This window comes from Chiloscyllium punctatum, chromosome 32 (assembly GCF_047496795.1).
Source record: "Chiloscyllium punctatum isolate Juve2018m chromosome 32, sChiPun1.3, whole genome shotgun sequence".
NCBI classification, from domain to species: Eukaryota; Metazoa; Chordata; class Chondrichthyes; order Orectolobiformes; family Hemiscylliidae; genus Chiloscyllium; species Chiloscyllium punctatum.
The window spans coordinates 78,295,594-78,308,638 of NC_092770.1; positions in this window are offsets into that span (position 1 = coordinate 78,295,594).

Genomic DNA, 13,045 nt, shown 5'->3' on the forward strand with positions numbered 1-13,045 from the left:
CTTCTGTTTCAGCCCCTCTGTTTCAGCCCCTCTGTTTCAGCCCCTCTGTTTCAGCCCCTCGGTTTCTCGCCCTCTGTTTCAGCCCCTTTGTTTCAGCCCCTCGGTTTCTCGCCCTCTGTTTCAGCCCCTCTGTTTCAGCCCCTCTGTTTCAGCCCTTCTGTTTCTCGCCCTCTGTTTCAGCCCCTCTGTTTCACGCCCTCTGTTTCAGCCCCTCTGTTTCAGCCCCTCTGTTTCAGCCCCCCTGTCTCTCGCCCCCTGTTTCTCGCCCCCTGTTTCAGCCCCTCTGTTTCAGCCCCTCTGTTTCTCGACCCCTGTTTCAGCCCCTCTGTTTCAGCCCCTCTGTTTCTCGCCCACTGGTTCTCGCCCTCTGTTTCAGCCCCTCTGTTTCAGCCCCTCTGTTTCAGCCCCTCTGTTTCTCGCCCTCTGTTTCAGCTCCTCTGTTTCAGCCCCTCTGTTTCAGCCCCTCAATTTCAGCCCCTCTGTTTCAGCCCCTCTGTTTCAGCCCCTCTGTTTCTCGCCCTCTGTTTCTCGCCCCCTGTTTCAGCCCCTCTGTTTCTCACCCTCTGTTTCAGCCCCTCTGTTTCAGCCCCTCTGTTTCAGCCCCTCTGTTTCTCGCCCTCTGTTTCAGCCCCTCTGTTTCTCGGCCTCTGTTTCAGCCCCTCTGTTTCAGCCCCTCTGTTTCAGCCCTCTGTTTCTCGCCCTCTGTTTCAGCCCCTCTATTTCAGCCCCTCTGTTTCAGCCCCTCTGTTTCAGCCCCTCTGTTTCTCGCCCTCTGTTTCAGGCCCTCGGTTTCTCGCCCTCTGTTTCAGCCCCTCTGTTTCAGCCCCTCAGTTTCAGCCCCTCTGTTTCAGCCCCACTGTTTCTCGCCCTCTGTTTCAGCCCCTCTGTTTCTCGCCCTCTGTTTCAGCCCCTCTGTTTCAGACCCTCTGTTTCTCGCCCTCTGTTTCAGCCCCTCTGTTTCTCGCCCTCTGTTTCAGCCCCTCTGTTTCTCGCCCTCTGGTTCTGCCCCTCTGTTTCAGCGCCTCTGTTTCAGCCCCTCTTTTTCTCACCCACTGTTTCAGCCCCTCTGCTTCTCGCCCTCTGTTTCAGCCCCTCTGTTTCAGCCCCTCTGTTTCTCACCCTCTGTTTCAGCCCCTCTGTTTCAGCCCCTCTGCTTCAGCCCCTCTGTTTCTCGCCCTCTGTTTCAGCCCCTCGGTTTCTCGCCCTCTGTTTCAGCCCCTCTGTTTCAGCTCCTCTGTTTCAGCCCCTCTGTTTCTCGCCCTCTTATTCAGCCCCTCTGTTTCTCGCCCTCTGTTTCAGCCGCTCTGTTTGAGCCCCTCTGTTTCAGCCCCTCTGTTTCTCGCCCTCTGTTTCAGCCCCTCGGTTTCTCGCCCTCTGTTTCACCACCTCTGTTTCAGCCCCTCTGTTTCAGCCCTTCTGTTTCTCGCCCTCTTATTCAGCCCCTCTGTATCTCGCCCTCTGGTTCTGCCCCTCTGTTTCAGCGCCTCTGTTTCAGCCCCTCTTATTCTCACCCACTGTTTCAGCCCCTCTGCTTCTCGCCCTCTGTTTCAGCCCCTCTGTTTCAGCCCCTCTGTTTCTCACCCTCTGTTTCAGCCCCTCTGTTTAAGCCCCTCTGTTTCAGCCCCTCTGTTTCTCGCCCTCTGTTTCAGCCCCTCTGTTTCAGCCCCTCGGTTTCTCGCCCTCTGTTTCAGCCACTCTGTTTCAGCCCTTCTGTTTCAGCTCCTCTGTTTCAGCCCCTCTGTTTCTCGCCCTCTTATTCAGCCCCTCTGTTTCTCGCCCTCTGTTTCAGCCGCTCTGTTTGAGCCCCTCTGTTTCAGCCCCTCTGTTTCTCGCCCTCTGTTTCAGCCCCTCGGTTTCTCGCCCTCTGTTTCAGCACCTCTGTTTCAGCCCCTCTGTTTCAGCCCTTCTGTTTCTTGCCCTCTGTTTCAGCCCCTCTGTTTCTCGCCCTCTGTTTCAGCCCCTCGGTTTCTCGCCCTCTGTTTCAGCACCTCTGTTTCAGCACCTCTGTTTCAGCCCTCCTGTTTCTTGCCCTCTGTTTCAGCCCCTCTGTTTCTTGCCCTCTGGTTCTGCCCCTCTGTTTCAGCGCCTCTGTTTCAGCCCCTCTTATTCTCACCCACTGTTTCAGCCCCTCTGCTTCTCGCCCTCTGTTTCAGCCCAACTGTTTCTCACCCTCTGTTTCAGCCCCTCTGTTTCAGCCCCTCTGTTTCTCGCCCTCTGTTTCAGCCCCTCGGTTTCTCGCCCTCTGTTTCAAACCTTCTGTTTCAGCTCCTCTGTTTCAGCCCCTCTGTTTCTCGCCCTCTTATTCAGCCCCTCTGTTTCTCGCCCTCTGTTTCAGCCGCTCTGTTTGAGCCCCTCTGTTTCAGCCCCTCTGTTTCTCGCCCTCTGTTTCAGCCCCTCGGTTTCTCGCCCTCTGTTTCAGCACCTCTGTTTCAGCCCCTCTGTTTCAGCCCTTCTGTTTCTTGCCCTCTGTTTCAGCCCCTCTGTTTCAGCCCCTCTGTTTCAGCCCCTCTGTTTCAGCCCCTCTGTTTCTCGCCCTCTGTTTCAGCCCCTCGGTTTCTCGCCCTCTGTTTCAGCCCCTCTGTTTCAGCCCCTCTGTTTCTCGCCCTCTGTTTCAGCCCATCGGTTTCTCGCCCTCTGTTTCAGCCCCTCTGTTTCAGCCCCTCTGTTTCAGCCCCTCGGTTTCTCGCCCTCTGTTTCAGCCCCACTGTTTCATCCCCTCTGTTTCTCGCCCTCTGTTTCTAACCCTCTGTTTCAGCCCATCTGTTTCAGCCCCTCTGTTTCAGCCCCTCTGTTTCAGCCCCTCTGTTTCTCGCCCCCTGTTTCAGCCCCTCTGTTTCAGCCCCTCTGTTTCTCACACTCTGTTTCAGCCCCTCTGTTTCTCGCCCTCTGTTTCCCGCCCTCTGTTTCAGCCCCTCTGTTTCAGCCCCTCTGTTTCAGCCCCTCTGTTTCAGCCCCTCGGTTTCTCGCCCTCTGTTTCAGCCCCTCTGTTTCTCGCCCTCTGTTTCAGCCCCTCTGTTTCAGCCCTACTGTTTCAGCCCCACTGTTTCAGCCCCTCTGTTTCTCGCCCTCTGTTTCTCGCCTTCTGTTTCAGCCCCTCTGTTTCAGCCCCTCTGTTTCAGCCCCTCTGTTTCAGCCCCTCTGTTTCTCGCCCTCTGTTTCAGCCCCTTTGTTTCAGCCCCTCGGTTTCTCGCCCTCTGTTTCAGCCCCTCTGTTTCAGCCCCTCTGTTTCAGCCCTTCTGTTTCTCGCCCTCTGTTTCAGCCCCTCTGTTTCACGCCCTCTGTTTCAGCCCCTCTGTTTCAGCCCCTCTGTTTCAGCCCCCCTGTCTCTCGCCCCCTGTTTCTCGCCCCCTGTTTCAGCCCCTCTGTTTCAGCCCCTCTGTTTCTCGACCCCTGTTTCAGCCCCTCTGTTTCAGCCCCTCTGTTTCTCGCCCACTGGTTCTCGCCCTCTGTTTCAGCCCCTCTGTTTCAGCCCCTCTGTTTTAGCCCCTCTGTTTCTCGCCCTCTTTTTCAGCTCCTCTGTTTCAGCCCCTCTGTTTCAGCCCCTCAATTTCAGCCCCTCTGTTTCAGCCCCTCTGTTTCAGCCCCTCTGTTTCTCGCCCTCTGTTTCTCGCCCCCTGTTTCAGCCCCTCTGTTTCTCACCCTCTGTTTCAGCCCCTCTGTTTCAGCCCCTCTGTTTCAGCCCCTCTGTTTCTCGCCCTCTGTTTCAGCCCCTCTGTTTCTCGCCCTCTGTTTCAGCCCCTCTGTTTCAGCCCCTCTGTTTCAGCCCTCTGTTTCTCGCCCTCTGTTTCAGCCCCTCTATTTCAGCCCCTCTGTTTCAGCCCCTCTGTTTCAGCCCCTCTGTTTCTCGCCCTCTGTTTCAGGCCCTCGGTTTCTCGCCCTCTGTTTCAGCCCCTCTGTTTCAGCCCCTCAGTTTCAGCCCCTCTGTTTCAGCCCCACTGTTTCTCGCCCTCTGTTTCAGCCACTCTGTTTCTCGCCCTCTGTTTCAGCCCCTCTGTTTCAGACCCTCTGTTTCTCGCCCTCTGTTTCAGCCCCTCTGTTTCTCGCCCTCTGTTTCAGCCCCTCTGTTTCTCGCCCTCTGGTTCTGCCCCTCTGTTTCAGCGCCTCTGTTTCAGCCCCTCTTTTTCTCACCCACTGTTTAGCCCCTCTGCTTCTCGCCCTCTGTTTCAGCCCCTCTGTTTCAGCCCCTCTGTTTCAGCCCCTCTGTTTCTCGCCCTCTGTTTCAGCCCCTCGGTTTCTCGCCCTCTGTTTCAGCCCCTCTGTTTCAGCTCCTCTGTTTCAGCCCCTCTGTTTCTCGCCCTCTTATTCAGCCCCTCTGTTTCTCGCCCTCTGTTTCAGCCGCTCTGTTTGAGCCCCTCTGTTTCAGCCCCTCTGTTTCTCGCCCTCTGTTTCAGCCCCTCCGTTTCTCGCCCTCTGTTTCAGCCCCTCTGTTTCAGCCCCTCTGTTTCAGCCCCACTGTTTCAGCCCCTCTGTTTCTCGCCTTCTGTTTCAGCCCCTCTTTTTCAGCCCCTCTGTTTCTCGCCCTCTGTTTCAGCCCCTCGGTTTCTCGCCCTCTGTTTCAGCCCCTCTGTTTCAGCTCCTCTGTTTCAGCCCCTCTGTTTCTCGCCCTCTTATTCAGCCCCTCTGTTTCTCGCCCTCTGTTTCAGCCCCTCTGTTTCTCGTGCTCTGTTTCAGCCCCTCGGTTTCTTGCCCTCTGTTTCAGCCCCTCTGTTTCAGCCCCTCTGTTTCTCGCCCTCTGTCTCAGCCCCTCTGTTTCTCGCCCTCTGTTTCTCGCCCTCTGTTTCAGCCCCTCTGTTTCAGCCCCTCTGTTTCAGCCCTCTGTTTCTCGCCCTCTGTTTCAGCCCCTCTGTTTCAGCCCCTCTGTTTCAGCCCCTCTGTTTCAGCCCCTCTGTTTCTCGCCCTCTGTTTCAGCCCCTCGGTTTCTCGCCCTCTGTTTCAGCCCCTCTGTTTCAGCCACACTGTTTCTCGCCCTCTGTTTCAGCCCCTCTGTTTCTCGCCCTCTGTTTCAGTCCCTCTGTTTCAGCCCCTCTGTTTCTCGCCCTCTGTTTCAGCCCCTCCGTTTCTCGCCCTCTGTTTCAGCCCCTCTGTTTCAGCCCCACTGTTTCAGCCCCTCTGTTTCTCGCTTTCTGTTTCAGCCCCTCTTTTTCAGCCCCTCTGTTTCTCGCCCTCTGTTTCAGCCCCTCGGTTTCTCGCCCTCTGTTTCAGCCCCTCTGTTTCAGCTCCTCTGTTTCAGCCCCTCTGTTTCTCGCCCTCTTATTCAGCCCCTCTGTTTCTCGCCCTCTGTTTCAGCCGCTCTGTTTGAGCCCCTCTGTTTCAGCCCCTCTGTTTCTCACGCTCTGTTTCAGCCCCTCGGTTTCTCGCCCTCTGTTTCAGCCCCTCTGTTTCAGCCCCTCTGTTTCTCGCCCTCTGTCTCAGCCCCTCTGTTTCTCGCCCTCTGTTTCTCGCCCTCTGTTTCAGCCCCTCTGTTTCAGCCCCTCTGTTTCAGCCCTCTGTTTCTCGCCCTCTGTTTCAGCCCCTCTGTTTCAGCCCCTCTGTTTCAGCCCCTCTGTTTCAGCCCCTCTGTTTCTCGCCCTCTGTTTCAGCCCCTCGGTTTCTCGCCCTCTGTTTCAGCCCCTCTGTTTCAGCCACACTGTTTCTCGCCCTCTGTTTCAGCCCCTCTGTTTCTCGCCCTCTGTTTCAGTCCCTCTGTTTCAGCCCCTCTGTTTCTCGCCCTCTGTTTCAGCCCCTCTGTTTCTCGCACTCTGTTTCAGCTCCTCTGTTTCAGCCCCTCTGTTTCTCGCCCTCTGTTTCAGCCCCTCTGTTTCTCGCCCTCTGTTTCAGCCCCTCTGTTTCTCGCACTCTGTTTCAGCTCCTCTGTTTCAGCCCCTCTGTTTCTCGCCCTCTGTTTCAGCCCCTCGGTTTCTTGCCCTCTGTTTCAGCCCCTCTGTTTCTCGCCCTCTGTTTCAGCCCCTCTGTTTCAGCTCTTCTGTTTCAGCCCCTCTTTTTCTCACCCACTGTTTCAGCCCCTCTGCTTCTCGCCCTCTGTTTCAGCCCCTCTGTTTCAGCCCCTCTTCTTCTCACCCTCTGTTTCAGCCCCTCTGTTTCAGCCCCTCTTTTTCAGCCCCACTGTTTCTCGCCCTCTGTTTCAGCCCCTCGGTTTCTCGCCCTCTGTTTCAGCCCCTCTGTTTCAGCTCCTCTGTTTCAGCCCCTCTGTTTCTCGCCCTCTTATTCAGCCCCTCTGTTTCTCGCCCTCTGTTTCAGCCGCTCTGTTTGAGCCCCTCTGTTTCAGCCCCTCTGTTTCTCGCCCTCTGTTTCAGCCCCTCGGTTTCTCGCCCTCTGTTTCAGCCCCTCTGTTTCAGGCCCTCTGTTTCAGCCCCTCTGTTTCTCGCCCTCTGTTTCAGCCCCTCTGTTTCTCGCCCTCTGTTTCAGCCCCTCTGTTTCAGCCCCTCTGTTTCAGCCTCTCTGTTTCTCGCGCTCTGTTTCAGCCCCTCTGTTTCTAGCCCTCTGTTTCAGCCCCTCTGTTTGAGCCCCTCTGTTTCAGCCCCTCTGTTTCAGCCCCTCTGTTTCAGCCCCTCTGTTTCTCGCCATCGGTTTGAGCCCCTCGGTTTCTCGCCCTCTGTTTCAGCCCCACTGTTTCAGCCCTTCTGTTTCTCGCCCTCTGTTTAATCCCCTCTGTTTCAGCCCCTCTGTTTCAGCCCCTCTGTTTCAGCCCCTCTGTTTCTCGCCCTCTGTTTCAGACCCTCAGTTTCTCGCCCTCTGATTCTCGCCCTCTGTTTTAGCCCCTCTGTTTCAGCACCTCTGTTTCAGCCCCTCGATTTCTCGCCCTCTGTTTCAGCCCCTCTGTTTCAGCCCTTCTGTTTCAGCACCTCTGTTTCAGCCCCTCTGTCTCTCGCCCTCTGTTTCTCGCCCTCTGTTTCTCGCCTTCTGTTTCAGCCCCTCTGTTTCAGCCCCTCTGTTTCAGCCCCTCGGTTTCAGCCCCTCGGTTTCTCGCACTCTGTTTCAGCCGCTCTGTTTCTCGCCCTCTGTTTCAGCCACTCTGTTTCAGCCCCTCGGTTTCTCCCCCTCTGTTTCAGCCCCTCTGTATCAGCCCCTCTGTTTCAGCCCCTCTGTTTCAGCCCTCTGTTTCTCGCCCTCTGTTTCAGCCCCTCTGTTTCAGCCCCTCTGTTTCTCGCCCTCTGTTTCAGCCCCTCTGTTTCTCGCCCTCTGTTTCAGCCCCTCTTTTTCAGCCCCTCGGTTTCTCGCCCTCTGTTTCAGCCCCTCTGTTTCAGCCCCTCTGTTTCTCGCACTCTGTTTCAGCCCCTCGGTTTCTCGCCCTCTGTTTCTTGCCCTCTGTTTCAGCCCCTCTGTTTCAGCCCCTCGGTTTCTCGCCCTCTGTTTCAGCCCCACTGTTTCATCCCCTCTGTTTCTCGCCCTCTGTTTCTCGCCCTCAGTTTCAGCCCCTCTGTTTCAGCCCCTCTGTTTCAGCCCCTCTGTTTCAGCCCTTCTGTTTCTCGCCCTCTGTTTCAGCCCCTCTGTTTCAGCCCCTCTGTTTCAGCCCCTCGGTTTCTCGCCCTCTGTTTCAGCCCCTCTGTTTCTCGCCCCCTGTTTCAGCCCCTCTGTTTCAGTCCCTCTGTTTCTCGCCATCTGTTTCAGCCCCTCTGTTTGTCGCCCTCTGTTTCAGCCCCTCTGTTTCAGCCCTTCTGTTTCAGCCCCACTGTTTCAGCCCCTCTGTTTCTCACCGTCTGTTTCTCGCCCTCTGTTTCTCGCCTTCTGTTTCAGCCCCTCTGTTTCAGCCCCTCTGTTTCATCCCCTCTGTTTCAGCCCCTCTGTTTCAGCCACTCGGTTTCTCGCCCTCTGTTTCAGCCCCTCGGTTTCTCGCCCTCTGTTTCAGCCCCTCTGTTTCAGCCCCTCGGTTTCTCGCCCTCTGTTTCAGCCCCTCTGTTTCAGCCCCTCTGTTTAAGCCCTTCTGTTTCTCGCCCTCTGTTTCAGCCCCTCTGTTTCTCGCCCTCTGTTTCAGCCCCTCTGTTTCAGCCCCTCTGTTTCAGCGCCCCTGTTTCTCGCCCCCTGTTTCTCGCCCCCTGTTTCAGCCCCTCTGTTTCAGCCCCTCTGTTTCTCGCCCCCTGTTTCAGCTCCTCTGTTTCAGCCCCTCTGTTTCTCGCCCTCTGTTTCAGCCCCTCTCTTTCTCGCCCTCAGGTTCTCGCCCTCTGCTTCAGCCCCTCTGTTTCAGCCCCTCTGTTTCAGCCCCTCTGTTTCTCGACCTCTGTTTCAGCTACTCTGTTTCAGCCCCTCTGTTTCAGCCCCTCTGTTTCTAGCCCTCTGTTTCAGCCCCTCTATTTCAGCCCCTCTGTTTCAGCCCCTCTGTTTCAGCCCCTCTGTTTCTCGCCCTCTGTTTCTCGCCCCCTGTTTCAGCCCCTCTGTTTCAGCCCCTCCGTTTCTCCCCCTCTGTTTCAGCCCCTCTGTTTCAGCCCCTCTGTTTCAACCCCTCTGTTTCAGCCCCTCTGTTTCTCGCCCTCTGTTTCAACCCCTCTGTTTCTCGCCCTCTGTTTCAGCCCCTCTGTTTCAGCCCCTCTGTTCAGCCCCTCGGTTTCTCGCCCTCTGTTTCAGCCCCTCGGTTTCTCGCCCTCTGTTTCAGCCCCTCTGTTTCAGCCCCTCTGTTTCAGCCCCTCTGTTTCTCGCCCTCTGTTTCAGCCCCTCCGTTTCTCGCCCTCTGTTTCAGCCCCTCTGTTTCAGCCCCTCTGTTTCAGCCCCACTGTTTCAGCCCCTCTGTTTCTCGCCTTCTGTTTCAGCTCCTCTGTTTCAGCCCCTCTGTTTCTCGCCCTCTTATTCAGCCCCTCTGTTTCTCGCCCTCTGTTTCAGCCCCTCTGTTTCTCGCGCTCTGTTTCAGCCCCTCGGTTTCTTGCCCTCTGTTTCAGCCCCTCTGTTTCAGCCCCTCTGTTTCTCGCCCTCTGTCTCAGCCCCTCTGTTTCTCGCCCTCTGTTTCTCGCCCTCTGTTTCAGCCCCTCTGTTTCAGCCCCTCTGTTTCAGCCCTCTGTTTCTCGCCCTCTGTTTCAGCCCCTCTGTTTCAGCCCCTCTGTTTCAGCCCCTCTGTTTCAGCCCCTCTGTTTCTCGCCCTCTGTTTCAGCCCCTCGGTTTCTCGCCCTCTGTTTCAGCCCCTCTGTTTCAGCCACACTGTTTCTCGCCCTCTGTTTCAGCCCCTCTGTTTCTCGCCCTCTGTTTCAGTCCCTCTGTTTCAGCCCCTCTGTTTCTCGCCCTCTGTTTCAGCCCCTCCGTTTCTCGCCCTCTGTTTCAGCCCCTCTGTTTCAGCCCCACTGTTTCAGCCCCTCTGTTTCTCGCTTTCTGTTTCAGCCCCTCTTTTTCAGCCCCTCTGTTTCTCGCCCTCTGTTTCAGCCCCTCGGTTTCTCGCCCTCTGTTTCAGCCCCTCTGTTTCAGCTCCTCTGTTTCAGCCCCTCTGTTTCTCGCCCTCTTATTCAGCCCCTCTGTTTCTCGCCCTCTGTTTCAGCCGCTCTGTTTGAGCCCCTCTGTTTCAGCCCCTCTGTTTCTCACGCTCTGTTTCAGCCCCTCGGTTTCTCGCCCTCTGTTTCAGCCCCTCTGTTTCAGCCCCTCTGTTTCTCGCCCTCTGTCTCAGCCCCTCTGTTTCTCGCCCTCTGTTTCTCGCCCTCTGTTTCAGCCCCTCTGTTTCAGCCCCTCTGTTTCAGCCCTCTGTTTCTCGCCCTCTGTTTCAGCCCCTCTGTTTCAGCCCCTCTGTTTCAGCCCCTCTGTTTCAGCCCCTCTGTTTCTCGCCCTCTGTTTCAGCCCCTCGGTTTCTCGCCCTCTGTTTCAGCCCCTCTGTTTCAGCCACACTGTTTCTCGCCCTCTGTTTCAGCCCCTCTGTTTCTCGCCCTCTGTTTCAGTCCCTCTGTTTCAGCCCCTCTGTTTCTCGCCCTCTGTTTCAGCCCCTCTGTTTCTCGCACTCTGTTTCAGCTCCTCTGTTTCAGCCCCTCTGTTTCTCGCCCTCTGTTTCAGCCCCTCTGTTTCTCGCCCTCTGTTTCAGCCCCTCTGTTTCTCGCACTCTGTTTCAGCTCCTCTGTTTCAGCCCCTCTGTTTCTCGCCCTCTGTTTCAGCCCCTCGGTTTCTTGCCCTCTGTTTCAGCCCCTCTGTTTCTCGCCCTCTGTTTGAGCCCCTCTGTTTCAGCTCTTCTGTTTCAGCCCCTCTTTTTCTCACCCACTGTTTCAGCCCCTCTGCTTCTCGCCCTCTGTTTCAGCCCCTCTGTTTCAGCCCCTCTTCTTCTCACCCTCTGTTTCAGCCCCTCTGTTTCAGCCCCTCTTTTTCAGCCCCACTGTTTCTCGCCCTCTGTTTCAGCCCCTCGGTTTCTCGCCCTCTGTTTCAGCCCCTCTGTTTCAGCTCCTCTGTTTCAGCCCCTCTGTTTCTCGCCCTCTTATTCAGCCCCTCTGTTTCTCGCCCTCTGTTTCAGCCGCTCTGTTTGAGCCCCTCTGTTTCAGCCCCTCTGTTTCTCGCCCTCTGTTTCAGCCCCTCGGTTTCTCGCCCTCTGTTTCAGCCCCTCTGTTTCAGGCCCTCTGTTTCAGCCCCTCTGTTTCTCGCCCTCTGTTTCAGCCCCTCTGTTTCTCGCCCTCTGTTTCAGCCCCTCTGTTTCAGCCCCTCTGTTTCAGCCTCTCTGTTTCTCGCGCTCTGTTTCAGCCCCTCGGTTTCTCGCCCTCTGTTTCAGCCCCTCTGTTTCAGCCCCTCTGTTTCAGCCCCTCTGTTTCTCGCCATCGGTTTGAGCCCCTCGGTTTCTCGCCCTCTGTTTCAGCCCCACTGTTTCAGCCCTTCTGTTTCTCGCCCTCTGTTTAATCCCCTCTGTTTCAGCCCCTCTGTTTCAGCCCCTCTGTTTCAGCCCCTCTGTTTCTCGCCCTCTGTTTCAGACCCTCTGTTTCTCGCCCTCTGATTCTCGCCCTCTGTTTCAGCCCCTCTGTTTCAGCACCTCTGTTTCAGCCCCTCGATTTCTCGCCCTCTGTTTCAGCCCTTCTGTTTCAGCCCTTCTGTTTCAGCACCTCTGTTTCAGCCCCTCTGTCTCTCGCCCTCTGTTTCTCGCCCCCTGTTTCTCGCCCCCTGTTTCAGCCCATCTGTTTCAGCCCCTCTGTTTCTCGCCCCCTGTTTCAGCTCCTCTGTTTCAGCCCCTCTGTTTCTCGCCCTCTGTTTCAGCCACTCTGTTTCAGCCCCTCGGTTTCTCGCCCTCTGTTTCAGCCCCTCTGTTTCAGCCCCTCTGTTTCAGCCCCTCTGTTTCAGCCCTCTGTTTCTCGCCCTCTGTTTCAGCCCCTCTGTTTCAGCCCCTCTGTTTCTCGCCCTCTGTTTCAGCCCCTCTGTTTCAGCCCCTCTGTTTCAGCCCCTCTGTTTCTCGCCCTCTGTTTCAGGCCCTCGGTTTCTCGCCCTCTGTTTCAGCCCCTCTGTTTCAGCCCCTCTGTTTCAGCCCCTCTGTTTCAGCCCCACTGTTTCTCGCCCTCTGTTTCAGCCCCTCTGTTTCTCGCCCTCTGTTTCAGCCCCTCTGTTTCAGCCCCTCTGTTTCTCACCCTCTGTTTCAGCCCCTCTGTTTCTCGCCCTCTGTTTCAGCCCCTCTGTATCTCGCCCTCTGGTTCTGCCCCTCTGTTTCAGCGCCTCTGTTTCAGCCCCTCTTATTCTCACCCACTGTTTCAGCCCCTCTGCTTCTCGCCCTCTGTTTCAGCCCCTCTGTTTCAGCCCCTCTGTTTCTCGCCCTCTGTTTCAGCCCCTCTGTTTCAGACCCTCGGTGTCTCGCCCTCTGTTTCAGCCCCTCTGTTTCAGCCCCTCTGTTTCTCGCACTCTGTTTCAGCCCCTCGGTTTCTCGCCCTCTGTTTCAGCCCCTCTGTTTCAGCCCCTCTGTTTCAGCCCCTCGGTTTCTCGCCCTCTGTTTCAGCGCCACTGTTTCATTCCCTCTGTTTCTCGCCCTCTGTTTCTCGCCCTCAGTTTCAGCCCCTCTGTTTCAGCCCCTCTGTTTCAGCCCCTCTGTTTCAGCCCTTCTGTTTCTCGCCGTCTGTTTCAGCCCCTCTGTTTCAGCCCCTCTGTTTCAGCCCCTCGGTTTCTCGCCCTCTGTTTCAGCCCCTCTGTTTCTCGCCCCCTGTTTCAGCCCCTCTGTTTCAGTCCCTCTGTTTCTCGCCATCTGTTTCAGCCCCTCTGTTTGTCGCCCTCTGTTTCAGCCCCTCTGTTTCAGCCCTTCTGTTTCAGCCCCACTGTTTCAGCCCCTCTGTTTCTCGCCGTCTGTTTCTCGCTCTCTGTTTCTCGCCTTCTGTTTCAGCCCCTCTGTTTCAGCCCCTCTGTTTCATCCCCTCTGTTTCAGCCCCTCTGTTTCAGCCACTCGGTTTCTCGCCCTCTGTTTCAGCCCCTCGGTTTCTCGCCCTCTGTTTCAGCCCCTCTGTTTCAGCCCCTCGGTTTCTCGCCCTCTGTTTCAGCCCCTCTGTTTCAGCCCCTCTGTTTAAGCCCTTCTGTTTCTCGCCCTCTGTTTCAGCCCCTCTGTTTCTCGCCCTCTGTTTCAGCCCCTCTGTTTCAGCCCCTCTGTTTCAGCGCCCCTGTTTCTCGCCCCCTGTTTCTCGCCCCCTGTTTCAGCCCCTCTGTTTCAGCCCCTCTGTTTCTCGCCCCCTGTTTCAGCTCCTCTGTTTCAGCCCCTCTGTTTCTCGCCCTCTGTTTCAGCCCCTCTGTTTCTCGCCCTCTGGTTCTCGCCCTCTGTTTCAGCCCCTCTGTTTCAGCCCCTCTGTTTCAGTCCCTCTGTTTCTCGCCATCTGTTTCAGCCCCTCTGTTTGTCGCCCTCTGTTTCAGCCCCTCTGTTTCAGCCCTTCTGTTTCAGCCCCACTGTTTCAGCCCCTCTGTTTCTCGCCGTCTGTTTCTCGCTCTCTGTTTCTCGCCTTCTGTTTCAGCCCCTCTGTTTCAGCCCCTCTGTTTCATCCCCTCTGTTTCAGCCCCTCTGTTTCAGCCCCTCTGTTTCAGCCCTTCTGTTTCTCGCCCTCTGTTTCAGCCCCTCTGTTTCAGCCCCTCTGTTTCAGCCCCTCGGTTTCTCGCCCTCTGTTTCAGCCCCTCTGTTTCTCGCCCCCTGTTTCAGCCCCTCTGT